This window comes from Sarcophilus harrisii, chromosome 2 (genome assembly GCF_902635505.1).
Source record: "Sarcophilus harrisii chromosome 2, mSarHar1.11, whole genome shotgun sequence".
In the NCBI taxonomy this organism is placed as follows: domain Eukaryota; kingdom Metazoa; phylum Chordata; class Mammalia; order Dasyuromorphia; family Dasyuridae; genus Sarcophilus; species Sarcophilus harrisii.
In genome coordinates, this window is record NC_045427.1 from 540,276,085 (window position 1) to 540,299,019 (window position 22,935).

Genomic DNA, 22,935 nt, shown 5'->3' on the forward strand with positions numbered 1-22,935 from the left:
ATTATTATAATACAAAACCTCAACATCAAAAAGTAAAATAAAATTAAATCTTTAAAAAAAATTTTTTTTGTTTTAATTATAAGATAAACTGACCAGAGGAAAGCATCCTCCTCAATAGGGAAAGTTTCTCAAAGTAACACACTAGATACAAATAACAATCTCTTTATCTTATTGCGTCATCCGAGAACAACTCGATTTTATAAAAAATAAAGCAAATTTAACTGCAGAAATCTTTACAATTATCACTAATAATCGTGAACCTACCTGATCCATGTAGCAGGTCCAAACCGAGAGTATCTAGTAGTAGAAAAACATTAGATTCCCGAATAATTAAAAAATAAACGTTAAATGTTCTCTTAAGAACAAAAAATAAATAAAAACTATCCAAAAAGGTTTACTGTTTAAAAAAAATAAGCGATAATTAATACAAAAAAGGTCCGGGGGAAAAAAGCTCATTAGGAGAGCGCACAAAAATGGAGGTGCGCCATGGCTTCTAAGCTGGAAAAAACAACGACCTGGCTCTCAGTACGGGCTTCTTCTTTCCAACAAGGCACGAAAAAAGACCCCCTAAAAACTGCTTTTCTCCCTAAAAATGGCTCAAATCTACCCCACTAGGTCACCAGGAGAGGAAGGGGGCTGCGGGGGCCCCCTGAGGCTGCCCGAAAGTTAGAGAAAGTTGCGTAAAGTGTGGAGAAGGCAGGGAGCTGAGCTGAGCGCGCTCTCTAAGGCACAGCCGCCATCTAGAGCCTCCTTCCCAGCTCTGAGAGCTCTGCCTTTGATTGACACTCTCTACATTTACCCCACAACTCAGGTGATGTACCATAGACCCACCCCTTCATTCCTACTAAAAAAAAAAAAAAAAAAAAAAAAAAAAGAAAAAAAAAAGCCTCCATCTAAGAAGGGAGCTTAAGGACCCCACACACACACACACCCATACACACCCTCTGGCTTCTTCAAATCACCCCCACAGGGAGGAGGGAGGGCATCTTAACCCCCTCTGGTTCAAGCACCCTTTTCAAGCCAGACAAAAATGTAATTTGTTCCTTTTGTTTAAAGATCTGCTAAATATTTCAGTCCTTGAGCTAAAATTACTTCCTCTCTGGACAGGAAGTGGTGCTTTATAAAGCCATTTTGAAAGAGGGGCAGTTCTTAGATTGAGCCATTGATTAAATAATAGCTAATCTTGTTTCAAAAAATTACCCCCACCCCAAGTAACATATTTTATAAATAAAAGCACTTAATCTCCTAAGTAACCTCTAAACTTTGTGTAATAATATCTAAAATTCTACAAATGAGAAAAAAAATAAATCTTTTCCCATACCACAAGGCAAAAAAGGACTAACTCTTTCAACTCAAGAGCGCCTCCCTAGTGTCCAATTCCATAAGAGCAAAAAATCAAAGCCAACTGTTTTTCATTATACCAACTGACAAATTTTCAATTTTCACAAAATTCTTTAACCTATTGCAGAGTTTTGACAATATTATAAACATAAAAGCAAAGAACCATAACAACAGAATTACTTAAAACAATTATTATGAATCTTACAGCCAATTCCAGAATCTGTTATCATCAACAACCACCATACCAAATAGACCAGAACTTATACACCCAAAATTTTCACCAAACCAGCACATGAAATATTAACAATCCATACTCAACAGAAAAACAAAATCCAAGTTAGGCTGAGTTTAGTTACTAATTTTAACCAAATCCTGGTATTTGTTGGTAATGGAGGGGGAAGAAATTAGAGAATAAAAAACCATGACCTCTAGATTACCAAAGGAAAAATAATTTCTCAAGTCAAACCCCAATATCCAAACCGCCTTTTATTTCACCATATGTAATTCAAGCAAATAAAAAGAAAATCAGAAATAAAACAAATCCTTCTTATTCAATAGGTAAATTCTCAAAAGTAGAATACTACTCCCTCACTAAAATAATCCAATTTTAGACCTCTAAGAAAAACCACTAAAATCTAAATTATCCCTTCATTAAAAAAAAAAAAAAATCATTATCAAGAATCAATAAGGTAAGACTATTCAAGAAGACGTCATCACTAATTCAGCAAGACCAACTATCACCAACACCAAAGAACATCACAGTCACGTACACCACCATTGGAAATAGCAAATAACCAAATATTACCTAATAATTATGTATAAACATGAACCATTTACATCAACATACTTACAAGATGCCCTCTGACTTCAACAGAAATCTTGAAAATTCATTCCACCTTTTAAAGGCTATCACATCTTATATCAACAAGCTACATATTGTTAAAAATTCAATTCATCCATCTCAATCCATTTGTTATTGGATATAAACAAACTATCCTAAATGATATTAGGATACAACACTGATTTTAAATTGAACATGTATGAAGTGAGGCAGAATAGCTTATGAAATCTCAAAGATAAATTTTAGAAAAATCCAAGTTGCACAATTAAGAAGACATGCATAGGTTTACAAACACTATTATGTCTTTAATAATCACATATTACAAATGGATATCATCAACATTTTATACCATAGAAAAGGCTTACTTCCATCTACACTAGACTCTTCCTTTTTTTCCTCAATATGAAGACACAATAGAAAACCCATCAGTTTAATAACAATACCTAAGTCAACTTTCTAACCTGAAAATATTTTGCCTTTGTGTTGATTATAAAATATTAGAGCTGCTTTGTAATTAAATCAAGTAAGTCTTGAATAACCTGTTATACAATCTACTCTTATTTTTTTTGGCCAAATTTAATCATTTAATTAAAAGGATGTACCAGTGGTATATTACATTTCATGAAAATCAGTTATAACTTGATTTTCTGAATACTATGCAGCTACTATTTTAATTCAAGAACCGAGTGATTTTTTTCAATAAATCAAACATGACTATGATTTTAAATAAAATTATTCATCACAAGTTCTCTTGATTTGTAACCATGTCTTCAGGAAAAAAAATCAGCACACTCATTTCAAGTAAAATATTTAACATCATTCAACTTTTAATTTTTACAAGCTTTAATTACTTTCTGTAACCATAACTGCAGCAGTCAAGGACATTTTTTTTGCCCCTAATTAAATGGTAATTTTTTCAGTCAAAAAATAAACTAGGGAAGTGTAGAAACATTAAAAATTTTATTAAAATTAAGAACACATAAGTACATTCTTTATACAATCAAATTGACTTATCAAAAATCATTTCTATCAATTTTCTAGTTATATTTTTAATAATGTTTTTTCAAAAATGTCCAGAATCTATTTGGCCATGAAAGATCAAAAAACTCTGAAGAAAATGAAATCCATTGTCCATTTTTCTTAAGGTGATCAAGTAACCTAGATCTTCACTGAATGCATGGAATCCAAGTCAAAACACCCCTCTTGGTTGAATATATATCACAGCACACTTGCATTAATCCATTTTCCATAAATTGTCAATCCACAGTGAACTGCCATCTTGATTCCTCAGGGTAGACTTCACTTGAGACTCTTCAAGTTGACTGGGCTTTAGGGGAAAAAATTAAAAGAAAAAATGCTGTTGGAATACCAATAATTTTGTTGCTTAAAACAGACATCTACCCACCTTGAAAATATTTTCAATATGAACTGAGATTTGCTTTTTCAGTACAGTTCAAAAATATAAAATTACTTAACTTTATAACAAATAGATTACATCTAAGTATTTTTCCAACTAAAATCCTTTAAAATGGTTAACTTACAAGAATGGTTCCTAAATAAGGAATGAAGATAAGAATGAGAGATGATATCTTAAAAGTAAAAAATCTATTAAATGAAAAATGCTTCAAAGCTTCAAATAAAATTTAAACATGTAAAAATTATAAGTTTGTTATACTGTCTAGACAGAAAAGCTTTGAAATGAAAATTTCAAATTAATTATTATTGAGAAGAATTTGCTAAGGGAAACGATAATAACATGAGAAACACTGCCCAGGAAATTCATTTTTATTCATTTAGAAATATTAAAATGAAATATTTAAAGCTATTTGGTGAATCTTCTATCCAAAAAAGTAAATATCATACAAAGAACATTAAAAGGGGAGGACCAATATAGAAGTTAATATGGTTTTCTAATTATATAATAAATGTTGATTAACTTGCTTAAAAGGCCACAAAGTTCACAAGGATGCCATCTTACTCAGCTCCTAACGTACCAAAGGCAAAAAAGAATTCTAACTTGGGGGGAGAGATTTAAATGAGGGGAGGATATGAAACTAGGGAAATCACCAATTAATTAGTTTCATTAATTACAAATTACCAACTAAAATGAAATAAAAGTTTTCATCATTAAATATCAAATATGGTGCCTTAAATTAAATATACTCATTCTTCAACTGTCAAAACATTGCCATAGCACATCAAATATATGCAAGGTCAGAAACAATTTTCAAATTCAATTAATCTAGATGCTCTAAACACAAAAAATTAATTCCTTATCAACAGTATTCTATAAGCTATCAAAACAATTCAATTATTCACTTCAATTGTATAAATAGACACAACAATTATTATAACTAATCAAATGTCAATCTATAAAAGGGTACGTAGGTCAAAAAGTGGCTAATTTTCATATCTCAAAGCCTAGAAATTAAAACTTTTTTTTTAACTAAAGGCATGAGATATCATAAATCACTTGGCCTACTAGAATGAATCCTCAACTCTTATCACTACAAAAAAAAAAAAACCACTTACATGGTAAAGGATGACCTATTATCAAGAACTGAGCATTTCTCCTAAACCTAACACTAAATGGAGTTACCAAATTGCAAAAGGTTGCAACTCATAGTCTTTTCCTACCTTATAAAACTCATTCTATTTGAATGGTTCAAACTTCAATCACCAAAGACAATAAACATGATCAATTTTATCATAAACATAAAGATCCCAACACTGATGGACATTCTTTGTTTTTATTTAAATAGAAAGTGGCTTCTTAGACTTTATTCCCCTTTTAATTTTTACTTTGACGTCAGAAAAGTTTTCCTAGAACACAACAGCAGGAGCTGCCCTATTGCTTTTGTTCTACTTATTATTTTGATTACTACATGACACTTGTCTTTTTGAAATCAAACATTCCATTTGAATTCATGTAAAGTTTATATATTTCATGTGACTTTGTACTAAATTTTTCAAATTCAGATTCAAAAAAGCACTGAAAATTTCAATTATTAAGAATATGAATGTGTTATAAATGGCACTAATATAATGTGTAATCACAATACTTTTAAATAATTCAAATATTTTAGAGGTAAATATTAAATGGAAGAAGAATTTTGCATAAATACTTCCCTTTTGAGTCAAAAATGAAGCAATTCTGTTAAGAATTAATAAGATAATAATTAAGATCTTATTTAAGTTGTCAAAGTACTTAATAAGATTCAAGAAAAAACACCACCTTCATTAAGGAAGAGATCCCTAACAAATTACTATAGAACTAGATATGAAATCTATAGATCTGCCATTTTCATAAATTAAAACCACAAATAAATGACTAAATTGAGCCAAATATCTGAAATCTAAATACAATCAATATATTCCCCAAATGAGTTATTAATTTTTGTACAAAAACTTTATGAACAAATTTTTAGACTTCAAATTAAGAATAAATCTTGTACATGAATGTATTAAAGATGTTCTAACTAATAAGTATAGTTAATACTAAATACAAATAATTAGTTGTAAATAATAACTATAAAACACAGAAACTAGAAGATACAATTTTAGAATTGATATCATTCAAAAGATTTACAAATGACTGCAGTGAATTCCATTCTCTTCTCTAAATGTCAATTGAAAGAAATTTTCTAACTGAATCTGTATGAAAAATTAGATATAAAGTTCAGAAATGAATATTTTCAAAATTCTCATAATCTGTTATAATTATTTACTACAAATAACTTTGTACTTTATGTAAATGATAAAAGAAATATACCAATAAACCCAAATTACCATTCTGTTTTCTACAAGTAAATTGAACTCCTATCAAACAATACGAATAGAAAAGGATCTTGTGCTGACAAGTCCAAATGACAGTCCAATTTAAAGCATTTATACCTTTTCAGTTATTTTCAATAATTGAACTACTTTCAGTCTATCTTATAAACATGAATTTAAGAGGTCCCCTATACTAACACGTAATCTCAATCAATAATCAGATTTTAAACCTTCACATTTTTTTCTAATGAACTATAAAAAAGTTACCAGAATATGACTTGAGAAAGTTGGAATTCCTAAACAGTTTCCAGTCATTTCATTAATTATTTCATACTGAAACATATATTATTTGTTCCATGCAGTTACTTAAGAGAGATCTTATAACTCCCTGTAGCCAAATTCAAATACCTGTTACCTTACCCTTCAATTAGTCACATTTACTAATTACTGGAGAACAACGTTAAAAAAAAAAGATCTATATATACCTGACATATTATTTTAATTTTTTACATAAAAAGACAGTATCTGAAATGTACATATTTTTTAAAAGTTGACTTGTAGAAGGAAAGTGATCTTAATCTCAGATTGCCTTAAATGTTCCATTTTGGTAAAACAATTTTACATGTTATTAAAATTCAAAACAAAAACCCAATTCTAAACCTGGAAAAAACCTGGAAATACTTAAAGTATTTACTTTTATTCATCTAAGGAAATCTAATATAAAAGAAATTAAAGATTACAGAAGATAATGATAACCATGGTTCTTCTTAATGAGTTGCTCTAATGGTAAATTCTTTTTAAAACAAAAAAGATGAATGGGTACCTAAGGCTTGGTACTAATCATATCCTATGTTAAAATTAGCAATTTCTAGAGACTTGACAAATATTCTGGCTAAAAATTCAAACTCACATTTATTATCCATTACCTACAGAATTACTTTATAAGTTATGGTTACCCTGAAGTTCTTTATAACTTTAGTTTTGGTATCTAACACAACTTTTAGTACATAAAAGGTCTATTTAAAGGGGAGACAATAACTCTGTAATTGCCATAGTTGATGCAGCAATGGCTGGTAATCCAAAAATCTGTGCGAAATTTCCAAACTAATGTGAAATTCATGAATTTTTTTAAAAAAGTCCCTACCCCTTGCAAATAACAATTTCACAAATAAATACTAACTAAAATAACTGAAGAGAAAAGGAACTGAAACATCAGTTCAAGTTAGCTAATATTTCCAGTTACTAATGATTGGCAAAGTTATAGCAAAAGTTTTTGAAATGCTAACCTAAATATAAAAATCATTACTTAATTCAATCTTTTTTTTTCTTGTAGTGATATATCAATTTGACACAGTATTGGACTGCTAAAAGAAGCAAATAAAAGAATCCCCTATTTTCTTCAATTAATTTCAATCTTCTATTATTTCAGTGATCCGTTTAGATATTCTTTTTGATTCAATTCCCACAGCAGAATGTGAACAAGGAGTTCAAACTAATCATACAAGGGAATCAAAAGCCCGAGATCGTTTTGGTTTTTAAAAGATGATTTAAAAGATGTCTTAAAATAAATGAAAGATTTTCCAGTGAAAATTATTAACCTTGGTAGCCATAAGGGGCAAAAATGTATAGGAAGGTAGACTTTATATACAAGGAAAATTTTACACTTAACAGCTATTCTGGAGTTGTGAAGAACTACTCCAATAATTCTGGAGAGCAATTTGGAATTATGCCCAAAACGCTATAAAATGATGCAAACTTTTTAATCCAGCAATATAACTACTAGCTCTATATCCCAAAGAGATCATAGAAAAGGGTAAAGGAACCATATGTACAAAAATATTCACAAAAGCCTTTTTCATGGGAGCAAAATATTGAAAATTGAGAGGACACCCAATCAACTGTGGAAAAGCATAACAAATTATGGTATATGAATGTAATGAAATACTATTGCTCTATAAGAAACGATGGACAGGAAGATTTCAGAAAAACCTACAAAGATTTACATCAACTGATGTTGAGTGAAATGAGCAGAACCAGGAGAACATAATACATAGTAAAAGCAAAACGGTGTGATCAACTGTGACTAACTTAGCTCTTCTCAGCAGTATCCAAGACTATTTCAAAAGACTGGTAATGTAAAATTCTGTCACGTCCAGAGAAAGAGGTATGGAACCTAAATGCAGATTTCAGCAAACTATTTTCACTTTGGAGGCGGTTCTCTCCACCTGTTTTTCCCCTTTTTATTCTGATTCTTCTTTTACAGCATGAATGACATGGAAACATGTTTATTCCTATTCACATGTAACATTTCAGATTGCTTGCTGTCTTAGGAAGATGGAGAAAAAATGTGGAACTCATAATATTAATATTAATATAATATAAATGTTTAAAACTATCTTTACATGTAATTAGAAAATAATAAATGCAAAAAAGAAAAGAATAATATACAATAAAAAAAAAAGCACTTAAGAACCATTCAAATCAGAATGGGCTGCCCTAGAAAAGTTTCTCCATCACTCCAACTAGAACTAGTTGACAAAAATCAGCGTTCATACTTTGTGTAGGCATTGTACTAGATAATTTCACAGATTCTTCCAAATTGTTCCTACTTAATATAAGCTCAGAGTTATAACTGTCAATGTTTAAAAAATCACTCATTCATACTGACTGAAACTCTAGACCCTTACCACAACGCAACTAAAAAGCTGACTAATTTATATTCAGACTTTCATAATTACATATAGTAACAGACAACAATAAGAAGCTTGAGTATTCAATATTATCTCGTTTCCTAAACAGCTTAAAAATAATTGTGCAAAGTAAAACACCTGAAATGCATAGGTAAAAGTGACTAGAGCTTTGTATTTGGAATCAGAAAGATTATTTCAAATCTATATACATGTACTAGTTGGGAAAATCATTTAAGCTCATCTAATTCAGTGCTCTCATCTATAAAATAAGACTAACAGCACTTAAGGTTGTGGTTAGGATTAGACAAGATAATATTTGTAAAATACTTTTCCAACTTTAATACACTATAAAAATGTTAGCTATTAGTAGTAGTATAGCTGTGATTTAAAATTGTCTGTAGATCACCACTAGAAATTATCATGGGCATACTGGTTGAAATACTCTTCAATTTCCAAAATCTGCCTCTTCCTACATCTATAATGTCATCTGAGTTGTCTTTAAATCCCTCACCCTCACCAAAAAATTGTAGGCTGAGAGTAAAAAAGTTGATTAAAATTAAAAAGCTAGTATAGAATACTAGAATGATAGCTTGATTCAAATAAGAATGATTTGATACTATTTACCTACCACTAATAAGTTCAAGAAGAGGTAATGAAAATGTTAAAAGGTTGACTTCTTTACATACTGGAAAAAATAGCTATTTTAAGACAAGCAACAATATTCATTTTAGAGGCCTGTATAATTCAATCCATTAGTTAAATCTTGGCTGCTCATCCAGAGATTTATGTAAGTTCACTTTAAGAAAAGACTAGTTATTTTTAGGGTCTGATATAGACTCAAAACACAGTCTCCAAAGAGCAAAGAAATGTTAAGAGATATGCTCTATTGAATGAAAACTATGTTTTCTAATTTTAAATTAACAAAAATGTTGAATTTTCAATTCAACAAAAACGTATTAAGAGCACCTACTATGTGTAAAACATTTGCTTCGACATTACAGTCCCCTGCCATTAAAGAATTTGTTACAATGTTTAAAAAAAAATTCACATCTCATTGGTTTTTGTTCAAGTAAAAGTTTTCAAAGAAAGACTATGTCTAGTTGTAAATCATATGTTCCTTATTAAAGGAAAATAAAGAAACTTATTAATACTTCAACTAGCTTCTACTATTTTTATGAGTTAAAAGGTTCTATTGAAGTTAAAATCACAATTCTGCAGGATAACTAAGTTAATTAACTAGTAAATGTCACAAGATGGTGCAGTCTAAGCACTGATTTCTAAAAAATCACTTACCTTCTAAGACTTTAGGTGCATACAAAATAATGGAATTAGGAGATATAAGATATAGATAAAGGAGATATTTAAACAGCTAATTTATTTTAATCCCTTTCAAGCTCTTAATCTAGGAGCCTATAGTCTTTAATAATATTATAACTGTTAAAACTTCTAAAGCTCTCACCAACAAATGAAGATTGTTTGCTCTAATGGAAAACTTACTATACACTACTCACCTGTATAAATTCTTAAAACAAGTTCCTACTACCAAAAGTTTAAGATGATAACATCTAAATTCCTTATTTCATTTTTTCACACTATTTTATTTATGTAGAGACAGAGGAAAGAAGGGGAAAGAAGAGAAAGAGAGAGAAGGAAGAAGAGGACAAGTATGGAGAGGGAGAGCCAAGTGCTTCCTAATAATTCTAAATAGCTTTTATCTTTTGTTTGAAAAGTGCTCAAAGACTGCCTAAGGGACAAATTCAAATTCCTCTGGTTATAAATTTTATCTCTAAACATTATTAAATAAAATACCTATATATCCACATACCAAATTCCTCATCACTATGTAATTCATATATCACCTTCCTGGTGTTATATGTTTCTTTTGCTTTCTCCATTGTTCTGTTAGGAGACATGACTCTAAAAATTATAAAAATACAATGACAAATAATAAATTTTGTTTTTCATCCATATTAGAAAACATTAAAACAACAAAAGAATACATTGAGTAAGGCTCCTAAGAATATCATCTACAGAATTCTGATAACAAAAGTGTACTTCACTTCTAAGTTTTTTTAAAGAGATAATCATAATTACTACTGAAAAACTATTATATCCTTACTTAAAAACTATTTACCACAATGTTGGAATCTATAATATCATAAAACCATACAGTCAAAACTTTAATTCTTATTTTGCTACTAATATGCAGCATAAAATTAGTAATGCCCAAAGAGATGCTAAAGAAGGGAAAGAGACCTGTATGTGCCAAAATATTTGTGGCATCCCTGTTTGTAGTGGCCAGAAACTGGAAAATGAATGGATGCCCATCAATTGGTTGGGTAAATTGTGGTATATGAATGTTAATGGAATATTATTGTTCTGTAAGAAATGACGAGCAGGATGAATACAGCGAGGCTTGGAGAGACTTACATGAACTGATGCTAAGTGAAATGAGCAGAACCAAAAGATCATTATATACTTCAACAACAACTAATTCTGATGGAAGTGGCTATCTTCAGCAGAACCAGATCATTATATACCTCAATAACGATACTGTATGAGGATGTATTCTGATGGAAGTGGATTTCTTTGACAAAGAGAAGATCTAACTCAGTTTCAATTGATCAATAATGGACGAAAGAACACTGGGAAATGAATGTAAACTGTTTGCATTTTTGTTTTTCTTCCCGGGTTATTTTTACCTTCTGCTTCCAATTCTTCCTGTGCAACAAGAGAACTGTTCACAGTTCTGCACACATATATTCTATCTAGGATATACTGTGACATATTTAACACATATAGGACGACTGCTTGCCATCTGGGGGAGGGGGGTGGAGGGAGGGGAAAAATCGGAACAGAAGTGTGTGCAAGGGATGTTGTAAAAAATTACCCTGGTATGGGTTCTGTCAATAAAAAGTTATAATTATTAAAAAAAATTTTATTTGTAAAGGTCCATTAGTTATGTGGCTAGAATGAAGACTGACAAATTGAAGCCTGAGAGCTATGCTGATACTCATAAAAAAATTAAAAGATTTGAAGAGAAGAAAAAAAAAAACTATTAATGACTAACATATGAAGCACACAACTATAGTTAACTAATTATGAGTTGACAATACACTGAAATATTTTACATATTTAAGTAATTCAATTAACGCAAGGAATTTTTTTTAAAAGCTGAAACTACACAAGTGTTTACAAAATTATGCTATGTGGAAATAGCAATGAATCTGCCATTATTAATTTAATTTATATTTATTTACATTATATATTTAAAATGCCAATTTATTGACTAAAAATCTTGCCTAAAAATACTGATAGCCATTTAAAGGAGAAGTACTGGAAGAGGATAAGATTATGTAAAGTCAAATGATAGAATTTTAACAAAAGAAACATTGAATAATGACAGCTAATCTTTATATTGCACTTTAAGGTTTGCAAAATACTTCACTATCTCTTTTATTGTCACAGCAGCTTCAAGATGTAGGTGCTATAATAATCTCACTTTATAGATGAGGAACTCTAAGATGTCCTATGTTCTGGGCTAATGCTTATATGAACACAACATGTCCTCATGAGTTTTGGTTCCATTGCTGAGTGGATTATTTTGCCTAAACAGGAGTCATGTTAACTCTTACTTTATTTTACTCATTATTGAAATCATGCTCTAGAAGGGAACTTAGAAACTGTTCAATTCAACTCCTTTATTTAACAGATGGGTTAAGTAAGGTATAAATACTTTAAGTTGCCAAAGGTCATTCAAGTAAATGGCACAAACAGGATTTGAATCCAGTTCCTCTAATTCCAAAGCCAGTTGTCTGTTCACTGTAATACACTACTTCCCTTGGTAGATACTATGTCTAGAAAAAAACATTTTGAGATACTTAGGGGAAAAAAGCTGGTCTACAAAAATCCTAGGCCTACAGTGATAAGAATTGTTTCCTATCCTTTCTTATTCCTAAATTATTTTATATAGCTAAAAATAAATCTCTTTTCTTTCACACACACCACAAAATCCTTCATTTCTGTTAATTTGTTTTTTTTTTAAATAAAGAGCTTTTGCTTTAATTTCAGCTATTAATGTCAATACATATTCTGACTTCTTCAAAAACCACTGTTAAAAGCTATTTAAGTAAGCTTTTTAAAAACTTACCATTATAGCTAGTATAGCTATGAAATGGCAAAAATAATGAAAATCAGTGTGTCACAGCATGCTTGTAATAGCTATCCCCTTGCTTCCTCAATATCATAATTGATTTTTAAAGTTTGAAAAGGTTTAGGAAAAAAATCTGAAGAATAATTTGAGAAGTCAAAATTACTACAATTGTCTTCAAAAGCAGTAGAATGTTATTTGGTAGGGGAAAAAAAAACACCTTTGTACCAGGATCATAACCAAAATAAAAAGTTAAAACAATACATTGAATTTAATAATCTAACCATAATCCATACACAGAAGAACAGATTCAGCCCAAGACTTCCAAAAGAGTTAATATGAAAAAGTGTACTGCTTTGTTTTACAAATGTCTTGCAATTGATAAGACTGTAGTTTCCTGTGGGCAGGTAGCCTTGTCCATAAACAGTACAAAAATTACAACAATACTTAGCAAACAGTACAGTCCTAAAAAATTTAAGCATAATGTATTTCAAAATCCTAGATGGTAAAGAGCCTTTCTCCCCCACCCCCTACCCCCTATCCTGCATGGTGTCTTTGCACATCATAGGTTTTTTAAGATTGGTTTTACTTGTAAAATTGCATGCTATCAAATTTTTTAAAATGGAATCAAATTAAAAGCATTCAGAGACCTTGCTATTTAACTAATCTTTTCTTTCATTCATTTGTAAAACAAAAAAATTGTCTCTTAATTTTATAGAAATATGTTTTATCTGAATGAAAATGAAATGGGTAGTTTTATTCTGAAATTGGTGCTATTTTGGAAATTTTAGCAACTCATGTGATAGACAAATACAATAAAGCTCATCTTCCAAAGCATGTAATAACATGTTCAATGTTGTCTTCTAAAATTTAGTCATCAAATGGAAATCAATAAAAATTCTATTCTCAATCATATCTTTCATAAATTTTGTAAATTATATTTTACAACTTTTGCCACGAGGTCGAGTTATACAAAAAATGGGAGAAAATGCCACTTTCCTCAATATTCTGACAAAATATATTTAATTATCCAATTAAAAGTCCAATAAACACATCTTATAGTTACAACTCAAAATTTTCCAAGATAATTAAATACATTAGTATTAACTTTTTTCATCCTGAAGAATCTGAATCACACTTTTAAAAAAACCTTAACAATATAATATACCTACCTCACTGGGTTGCTTTGAGAGAAAATATTTGTTAAACTTAAAAGTAACACATAATTTTAAAACATTCTCTCCAAGACCTACTTATACATATATTGTTCTATTAATTTTCTTTACTCGAGATTAATTGGAGCTATCCCTCTACAATTATCTTGATGTCCAAAGCTTCTTTTTCCCTAAGAGGCTTTATTCCAAAAATGACAACTGTTTATAAACAATACACTTCAGACTCTGCAAAAAGGATTTAATAGTCCAAAACTAAATATGAAACCCCAACTTTGGAGATGGAATTGAAGTTTAAAATAGAAATTATCTAGTTGATAGGGCTTTTCCCCCCACAAATAAGACAATTAATGCCCAGAGAAGTTAAATGACTTGCACAAGGTCATGCTCTAAACCTCAGATTTCCTGCATCCTGGATTCTTTCCTCATACTTTACTCAATGCAGTAGAAAAAAGGAAGTTTTCAAACGGTCTCAACGGTCTGTCTCTTCTTTCTATTAGAAAACATATCTAAGTAATGAAGATTATGTCTTCACAAAAAAAGCAATTCAACTATTGACTGTAGCGATTTTTCTAATGCTTCTATCATAAAGACAAATTTGTGAAAAGCAACATTCAAGCAATCTTATATGATAAACTATATTCACATTCAATGTTATAATACACTTTGGATGATGAGCCTGATTTTTCATTTCATGGTGTGGTAATATGACAATTTAAATGACATAATTAAATACTACCAGCAATCGAGATGCTATCAAAGTCAAAAGCTGACACTCAGGTGATTTAAGTTTTTGATGTTCTAAGAATCAAAGAACAAAATACTAGTGGGGGGAATGAGGTTTAAATATTTTATTCTAGTTCATAGGCATAATATTATGATGAATTAAATATAAAGAACTAAAAGTTATTAGAAAGTAACATTAAATTTATGCTTAGATATGTATCATAATAATACTTTTTATCTGATCTGACCAGCCAAACAAAGGGAAAACTAATTATTAGAAGTCTGGTACTCAAAAAAAAAAAAATAACTATCAAAGTTGTTAAGGCCAAAAGCTAAGCAATAGACTGATTAGTAGAATTCTATCCCATCAGATTAAGGATTAATTTTTGAAATTATTTAACTGTTTTACTTATACTGGGATGGGTAGGAAAAGGGGTCTTGACATAAGCTACTCCTAAATTTTCTATATTCTCAACAAAACTTGTTGTTTCACATGTAAATGGTTTCAATTTTAAAGTCTAACTGAATGTTAAGTTTCAGTCAAATATGACTCAGGAGTTATTTCAATTATCTTCAATAACTAAAGCACACAATTATTTATTCTATGCCTCATGGGCTGCTCATATTCACAGAATTTTGTTTACAAAGACTATAGTTTAAGATAAGCTGTTTTTAATCCCAGGTACTACCTGATTCTACAAGAAAAACCTAAAGTTCACTCGCTTTTCTTATGGAAAAAGAATAGTTTTGAGCTCACTTTAAAGAGGAAGCAAAAGAATGAACAAAACAGTTCTGGCACAACTCTTCATTTGGCTAAAATGTTTTCAGAAAAATTTGGTTTTTGACACAATCTAAAAAAAGCAGTGATGTAAAATTTTAAATCGTATTACCAGATAGGTTGGAAATATTCCAAATTGTCAAGAAAGTTCTAACAATTCTTAATTTTCTATGTGTGTGCATGATCTTCCAGTATCTGAATCCAATTTACAAATTCTATTTTACTGATAGTTGGAGAGAATTAAATAAGTTCCTTACCATTATCACCAAACCCAATTTCTAGTGATATACTTTCTTTCAAAACACTAATATAAAAAATGCCTATTGTTTAAAAAAAAAAAATCTCCACTTAGAATCTAAGATCATAAACTAGGGAAAATGAAAAAGAAAAAACCTCACTTTGTGACTTAAGCATTTTTTTTGGGTTTTTTTCTTGAAGCAGAGTTGTGATAGTACATATACCTTTTAAAAATATACTACAAGGCAGTTTAACTTTTTAAGTGTTTATTCAGTGATTTTTTAAAAAGTAGCAAATGCCAGAAGGCTCTAAAATTTATCCAATAAAAGACATCACAATTTAAAATCAAAACAATTAAAAAAAACTTATTGCAAAGATTAAGTGACCAACTACTACAAATTCAATCGTAATTCTGAAGAATATCTTACTTGGAATAGGTGTAACTACATAAAATGTACACATTTTTTTATTAAATATTTTTATACAACATTTATATAATGGAAAAATTCAAATACGTTTCTAAAATTGTAAACAAAATAGCTAAACAAGTTTGTCTTCTATACCTTTGCCAAACTCTAGTACCACAGTATTTAAATTTTTTATTCCAATTTTTCACTAAGAGCATTATTTCAGATGTTTTTTAAAAAATCCATCCACATACCTGCTTCACAAAAAACAAGACTTTTTCAAAGATGCCTTTATATTTCAATGGCTACCCTTCAGCCATCTCAATCTTCAGAAATGAAGCATGTTCCTTTGGAGGAAAAAACAGTAAGCATACTTTAAATAAATTCATCTAAGCAGTAAGTCCTGTTTGACTTAGTATCGATTCTTTAGAAAAACATTTCTCGACTTTTTGGAAAATAAAACAAAGTCTTTAAAATCCAAAGTCAAAATCCTGAATACATTGTGTTAAGTGCCTAAAACAATCCAAGTTGCAAAAAGCTAGATAATTTAATTTCTGAATTATTTTAAATATTTATTTCATTCACTTCACAATTAAGTTTAAAGGATACAATGTATACTTTGAGTTTAGTTTCCTCAAAATAAAATGAAAATTGGAATATTTTAAATATGCCTTTAGTTAACAAGAAATGAATGTGTTACATATTTCTATTTTACTGTATTAGAAGATTCGAAAGTTTGACATAGAAAACCTAGTGATACTATATCCAATTACTTCTAAAGAGTCCATTTTAAAAGTGTTCATTAGTTAAAGAGACATAGACGAGAATAACAGCAGTTAATGAAATTTAATAAGATTTTTCCCTAAATTTCAAATAAACTAATGAAATTTACCAGTTCTTACCTCTAATTAAGCCTTCAATTTCTTTGGAACCACCATTAAAGTCCATTTATTCTGCATATTATCTATAAAAGAAGGGAAAAAAGAAAAGATATCTTAATGTTTCGATTTTTAAATATCATTTTGTCTAAATCCCAGGAAAGAAAAGAGTAACATTTAGAAAATAAGAATTAACTATATTAACACAAAGGCTCACAAAGATACCATCTATGTACCCATTTGTGGTATAATGATTTCTTAATGTTAAATGTTAGGTTTTGTTTTCATTATCTTTGGCTGGGACACACTGGAGATGAAGAATAGTAGGACCTGAAGAATGTTATAGGACAAGCAGTCTTTTTTAAAGTCAGCTTTATTTCTTATTTCAGCTTAATCAGAACATGCAAAACATACAGCAAATGCAACATTAGTTTTCTAAAATCAATGTATTCTCTTTTCCTTTGTCATAAAATTTTTTTTTCTAATCCTTACCAATAAAAAATAAACTTCCTTAAAAGCTGTTGGAAGTCAAAATGGCCTCTACTACTATAAAATTTTAAACCACAAGTTCTTTGAGTTCACCACATAGAATAGCTTTGTCCTTTTTAGCAATTCCAAAACTTGCAGTACCTATGACCTTTATTCAATTTCCAAACTACAATTGTTAAAAATTTAACTGCAGGTATTTTTCAAGACTAACCATTGTTAAAACAAAATAAATACAATTTTCCTAGGTTTATTCCACTAGCAGTTAGTGTATTTGAGAAATTAAGGTGTTCATTTCTTTTTTTAAAAGCAATTTGGATTAAGAATGCCTATTTTTTTTAAACCACTTAAAATTTTAAAACTATAAATATCAATTTGGGCATGTAGTAAAACTACTAATTCTACATTAGATTTAGGAAAAACGAAGATGTATGAAATTTATAAATAAAATAGCAAAGCTATTTGACTAAGAAAATGTCTTGCAACCATGCACCTAAGGCAATCTGCGTCTTTGATCAAATTGTTTGCTGAAGGTTGTTGTTTTAGTCAGGTACAACCTTTTACAGTATCAGCTAAACCACAAGAAAATATACTACAGAACACATAATGGCTACGTATGAAGCATTTACCACTTTTGAATATCAAATTTTTCTAACAATTCCACCTTTAAAATTATTACCTTCATATACCTGACCACAGACATTTTTAAAACAACGTGTACTGTTAGAAGGCTAAATGCAACAAATATGGCTCCTCTTCAATCTCAATTACTGAGAAGTCTTACCTAATATTTACACTACAAGTAACTTCATCTAGAGATTCAGTTTGAATATTCTTAAAGTTTGTCACTAGTTCCCCGTCGTGTCATTGAACATTTTTTAAAAAATTGTTCCAGTTGAACTTTTAAAACTCTCAACAACTCAGGTAAGTTCTGAATTATTTGTTGTTCTTAAATCCAAAATTTTAATAAGTTCCAGATAATGGCGACTGATAACCTATAAAAGCCTTTAGAAACAGCCCAGTTAATCACTGTGGAGAAACCAGGATGTCAAATATTTTCACCTTACTGTCAAATTTTTTTTTAAAGAAAACTGATAGTAATCTCCGTTCAAGGATATACCCATTAGGTTCCCACTTTAAGCACAATAATCAAATTTCAGCCATATATCTTATATGGCTGAAATACTTTATTGAGTATAGACATAGGAAGTTTGTTTTTAAATAGAAGCATTTCTGAAACTTATTTTTTAAAGCAATTAATTCAATTTTAGCATTTCTTCCTTAAGACAATTTTTTGCAAGAGTATTCCAAAATATCTTCGAATACATAATTCTGCAGTCCATTTTCTGGAATGGCTTGGAAAGAGTTAAAAGCCAACACCCCAAAAAAAACCAAGTTTTATTCTTAAAAGCCTAGACAAGGTTCTATCAATCATTTAAATTAAACCATAACAGTTACATTCCTAATCTCCAGAGAACCACAAAAAGCCCTAAAAACGAAATTTAAAGGGTCGTCGTTTACACACACACACACACACGCGCGAGAAAGAGAGTAAAAAGACAATTCTCTAACTCTTTTCTCCTTTACGGTGACTATCTCCAGCCTCCAAATCACTCCATCCCCCCCTATTTTCCGACAGAGTACCCAGGTTTGGGGGGGTGAACAATTCCACCCCCACCCCCCCCACACACACACACACCAGTCCGCGGTTTCTGCAGCAGTAACCACCAACCCCCCCCCCATCCTTTGCCATTTCTCCCCTCCCTTCCCCCTAGCTCCAAACCCGGGGAGATCCTACGTAGCCCCCTGCCAGCACATGAACCCTTTTGGGGCGTCCGCACAAATGCCCCCTTTTCCCACCCCAGGCCTGGGGGAGGTGGTCGAGCTCTGGGTAGGGGCGAGCAGCCCCAGCGCACAACAGCGAGCGCCGAAGATTCGCGTCCCCTCCTCCCCCCCTCCTCTGAAGCTCAAGGACATTTTGTTTTTCCTCTCAAGGACAAAGGACAATAAAAGGCGCAGAGAAAGGAGAGACTTACCCGGTCCGAGGGCGGCAGGGACCCCGACCCCCCGAGCTCTCCTCCTCGCGGCCGGCCTTCCCCGCGCCCGGCGGGCTGCGACCCCAGCCGCGCCTCCCGCAGCCCGCCAGGGGCCGAGGGCGCTAGGGACGGAGTCCGCATCGAGCGAGTGCCGCAGCGGCCGCGGCAGCCACAGCTACTGCCTACCGCCCCCCCTCCCACCCGATCTCCTTTCCTCGGCGGCCCCCGCAAAGCCTCGGTGAGCCGGGGCTCGGCAGACCCCGCCACCGCGCCCCTCCGAGCCCCGAGCGGGTCGGGCGCGACTCCCCGCCTTGCCGACCGCCTCTCGCCGCCACCGCAGCGGAGCGCCTGACAGCTCGGGGTGCTGCTGCCTCTCCGGCCATCTTGTGCCGTGTGTGTGGTGTCTCTCTCCCGTCTCCTCTCTCTGTGTTACTCCCTCCTCCTCCTCCCCCCCCCCCCCCCCCCCCGCCCCACACACACCACACAACATGGCCCCTTTGCTGCGGCAGCGACGGCTGCAGCAGCAGCGGCAGCAGGAGCTCCACAGCGCTGCAACCTAACTCGCCCTCCACGCAACGGGGCGCGCACTAGCGCGCGTCGCCGGCGGTGGCTCCCATTGGCTCGATAGCCTTTCATCTTCCCCCCCATCCCGGCAGCGGCCGCGCGCACGCCCGAAAACGTTCTTCACCACCCAACAACAACTCTGCCATGCCCATTGGCTAAGCTTGGTCCCACCTCTTTCCTCAGGGCTGATAGGCGTCTTCTCTTGCCAATTGCTACGTCCCCCCGCTTTGCTTTCTTCTTTACTTAGCCCTCCGCTTACCATTGGCTGATGCTCAAAGCGCTGGGTTCTGAATTGAGGGGCTGCCCGCGGTGGTCGCCCTAGACCTTCCCCATTACTTCCTTTTCAATCTTGCGTTTTGTTTCTGCTTTTTAAAAATTTTTTTTTAATTCTAAAATTTATAACATTAATAAAAAGAAACATTCAAATAAGGACATTTCAAGTGAGATCATACATAAGCTCCAAAATACTTAATATGTGCATTAAAACTTACACAATAAGGAGCAAGTCCTTTTTGCTTCTGTGTATTCTATTGGTTTGTTTTCTCCCGTGTCATTTTCCCCACCCCTGCTCAAGACTAAAAAACCCGCACAGGAATTGCTCACCCATGATCTCCACAGCCAATCCCTGAACCTTTTAAGCAATGAGAAAGGGAAATGTTGACTATTAGGGATGATACATTTAGTTCTGAAAGGGGCCTTGGTTGTCTAGTCCGAATCCTTCACTGAGAAGGAAACGGGGAAAGAGAAGTTTTCGATTTGTCCAACTTCATACAGGTAGTTATAAAAGGAACCAGGGGACATACTGGGGAACGAATCCCAGTATTTGTTCCTTCCAAGAAATCACAAACTTCACTTTTCTGATTCCTGTGCTCCCTCCATAACTTCTCTCCAAAAAGATTTCCTCTTCACAATGGTAGAAGCAAGTTAATGCCTTTCTTCTGAAAATATTAAAGATTATTAATAATACACCATTTAAAATTTTGTTCTGAGAAAACAGAAGAAAACAGTCACAGGTGATAGAAAAAGGTTTAGTTGGGTCCCACAGAGGCATCCTTCCACATTGTTTCTCATTTCTGAACTACTAAAGCATCCTTTCTCCTCAGTGAAATGTTGTAATAGAATTCTCCATGTTTATTAAACTGACACCTTACTAGTAAAGCCCAAGCAACATTGCTAGGTTTCTACCTTCTATTTCTCCACTTTGCTTGAAGTCTTAATTAAATCAGCAAAGCAGCATCTCTCAAGTATGGGTTGGGGAAAAACTACTTTAAAGAAAGGAATTGCAACCACAATACTATATGATGACCAGTTCTGATGGACCTGGCCATCCTCAGCAACGAGATCAACCAAATCATTTCCAATGGAGCAGTAATGAACTGAACCAGCTACGCCCAGAGAAAGAACTCTGGGAGATGACTAAAAACCATTACATTGAATTCCCAATCCCTATATTTATGCCCACCTGCATTTTTGATTTCCTTCACAGGCTAATTGTACAATATTTCAGAGTCTGATTCTTTTTGTACAGCAAAATAAGTTTGGTCTTGAATAAAAAAAAAAGAAAGAAAGAAGAAAGAAAGGAATTGAGAATAGTTCATAAATCCACCTGTCTCTCAAAGACAATTCATTTGTCAACAGCGTAATGCATCTATTAGATAATAAATTCCTTGAAAGCAAGAACCATATATATTGTTTTCATTTTTAATCTCTCCCACAGCATAACATGGTACATTGTACATATTTGAAAATAGTCTTTTAAAGGAAAGGGACCTACATATGCAAAAATGTTTGTGGTAGTGCTTTTCATAGTAGCAAGAAATTGGAAACTGAGTGGATGCCCATTGGTTGGAGAATGGCTGAATAAGTTATGGTATATGAATGCTATAGAATATTATTATTCTATAAGAAATGATCAGATGATTTCAGAGAGGCCTGGAGAGACTTACATGAACTGATGCCGAGTGAAATGAGCAGAACCAGGAGATCATTGTACACAGCAAAATCAATATTATAGTATGATCAATTCTGATGAACATGACTCTTTCCAACAATGAGATGACTGAGGCTAATTCCAATGATCTTGTGATAAAGAGAGCCATCTGAACCCAGAGAGAGGAATGTGGGAACCAAGTGTGAATTACAACATAACATTCTCATTCTTTTTGTTGTTATTTGCTTATATTTTGTTTTCTTATTAATTTTCTTTCCTTTTTGATCTGATTTTTCTTGTGCAGCAAGAGAGTTGTATAAATATGTTTATTGCATTTAATATTTTAACATGTATAGCATATATTGGATTGTTTGCCATGGGGGGAGCAGGAGGGGAAAGAGAGGGAAATCTGAAATCTAAGGCTATGCAAGGGTCAATGTTGAAAAATTATCCATGCATATGTTTTGAAAATAAAAATCTTTAAAAAAAAAAATGATTAGCCATTTATTTGATGTGGGCATTTGCCCACCAAACAGATTACAAGCTTACCATTACTTTACAGATAGTGTTCATGGGTTTCTGTAACTATTAAAGTGGTCAACTTTCTAGTCAGTCTATTCAATCCAATAAAATAGTTTGTTAGGTCAATGATTAGGGCATATCAGAAGGAGTCAGAGGACCTGGGTTCAAATCCCAGCTCTTCTACTTACTATCTAAATGATCTGGGAGAAGTCACTTTAGCAGGGTGTCATTTTTCTTATCTGTAACATAAGGAGGTTGGATTCAGGGACTCATTCACCTCTAAATCTGGAAGATTCTGATCTTATATTATGTGTCCAGTACTAAACTAGTTGCAGACATACAGAGATATGATAAAAATAGTTCCTGTCTCCAAGAAGTTTGCATTCTTCTTGGGAAGGTGGGG

General features: G+C 32.6%; 1 protein-coding gene across 8 annotated transcripts in view; it reads right to left on the reverse strand.

The window, feature by feature from the left end:
* The window catches only part of CHD2 (chromodomain helicase DNA binding protein 2), a 187,260-nt gene that overhangs the window by 124,871 nt on the left and 39,454 nt on the right, over positions 1-22,935 (reverse strand). For 3 of the 8 annotated variants that reach the window (XR_004232431.1, XM_031955540.1, XM_031955533.1), the window contains exons 1-4: positions 19,517-19,941; positions 17,019-17,080; positions 16,371-16,463; positions 265-3,509 (exon numbers count right to left, since the gene is read on the reverse strand). The gene's annotated coding sequence lies outside the window, so the exon portion shown is untranslated. The other 5 variants (XM_031955535.1, XM_031955539.1, XM_031955536.1 and 2 more) reach the window with 5 other exon arrangements.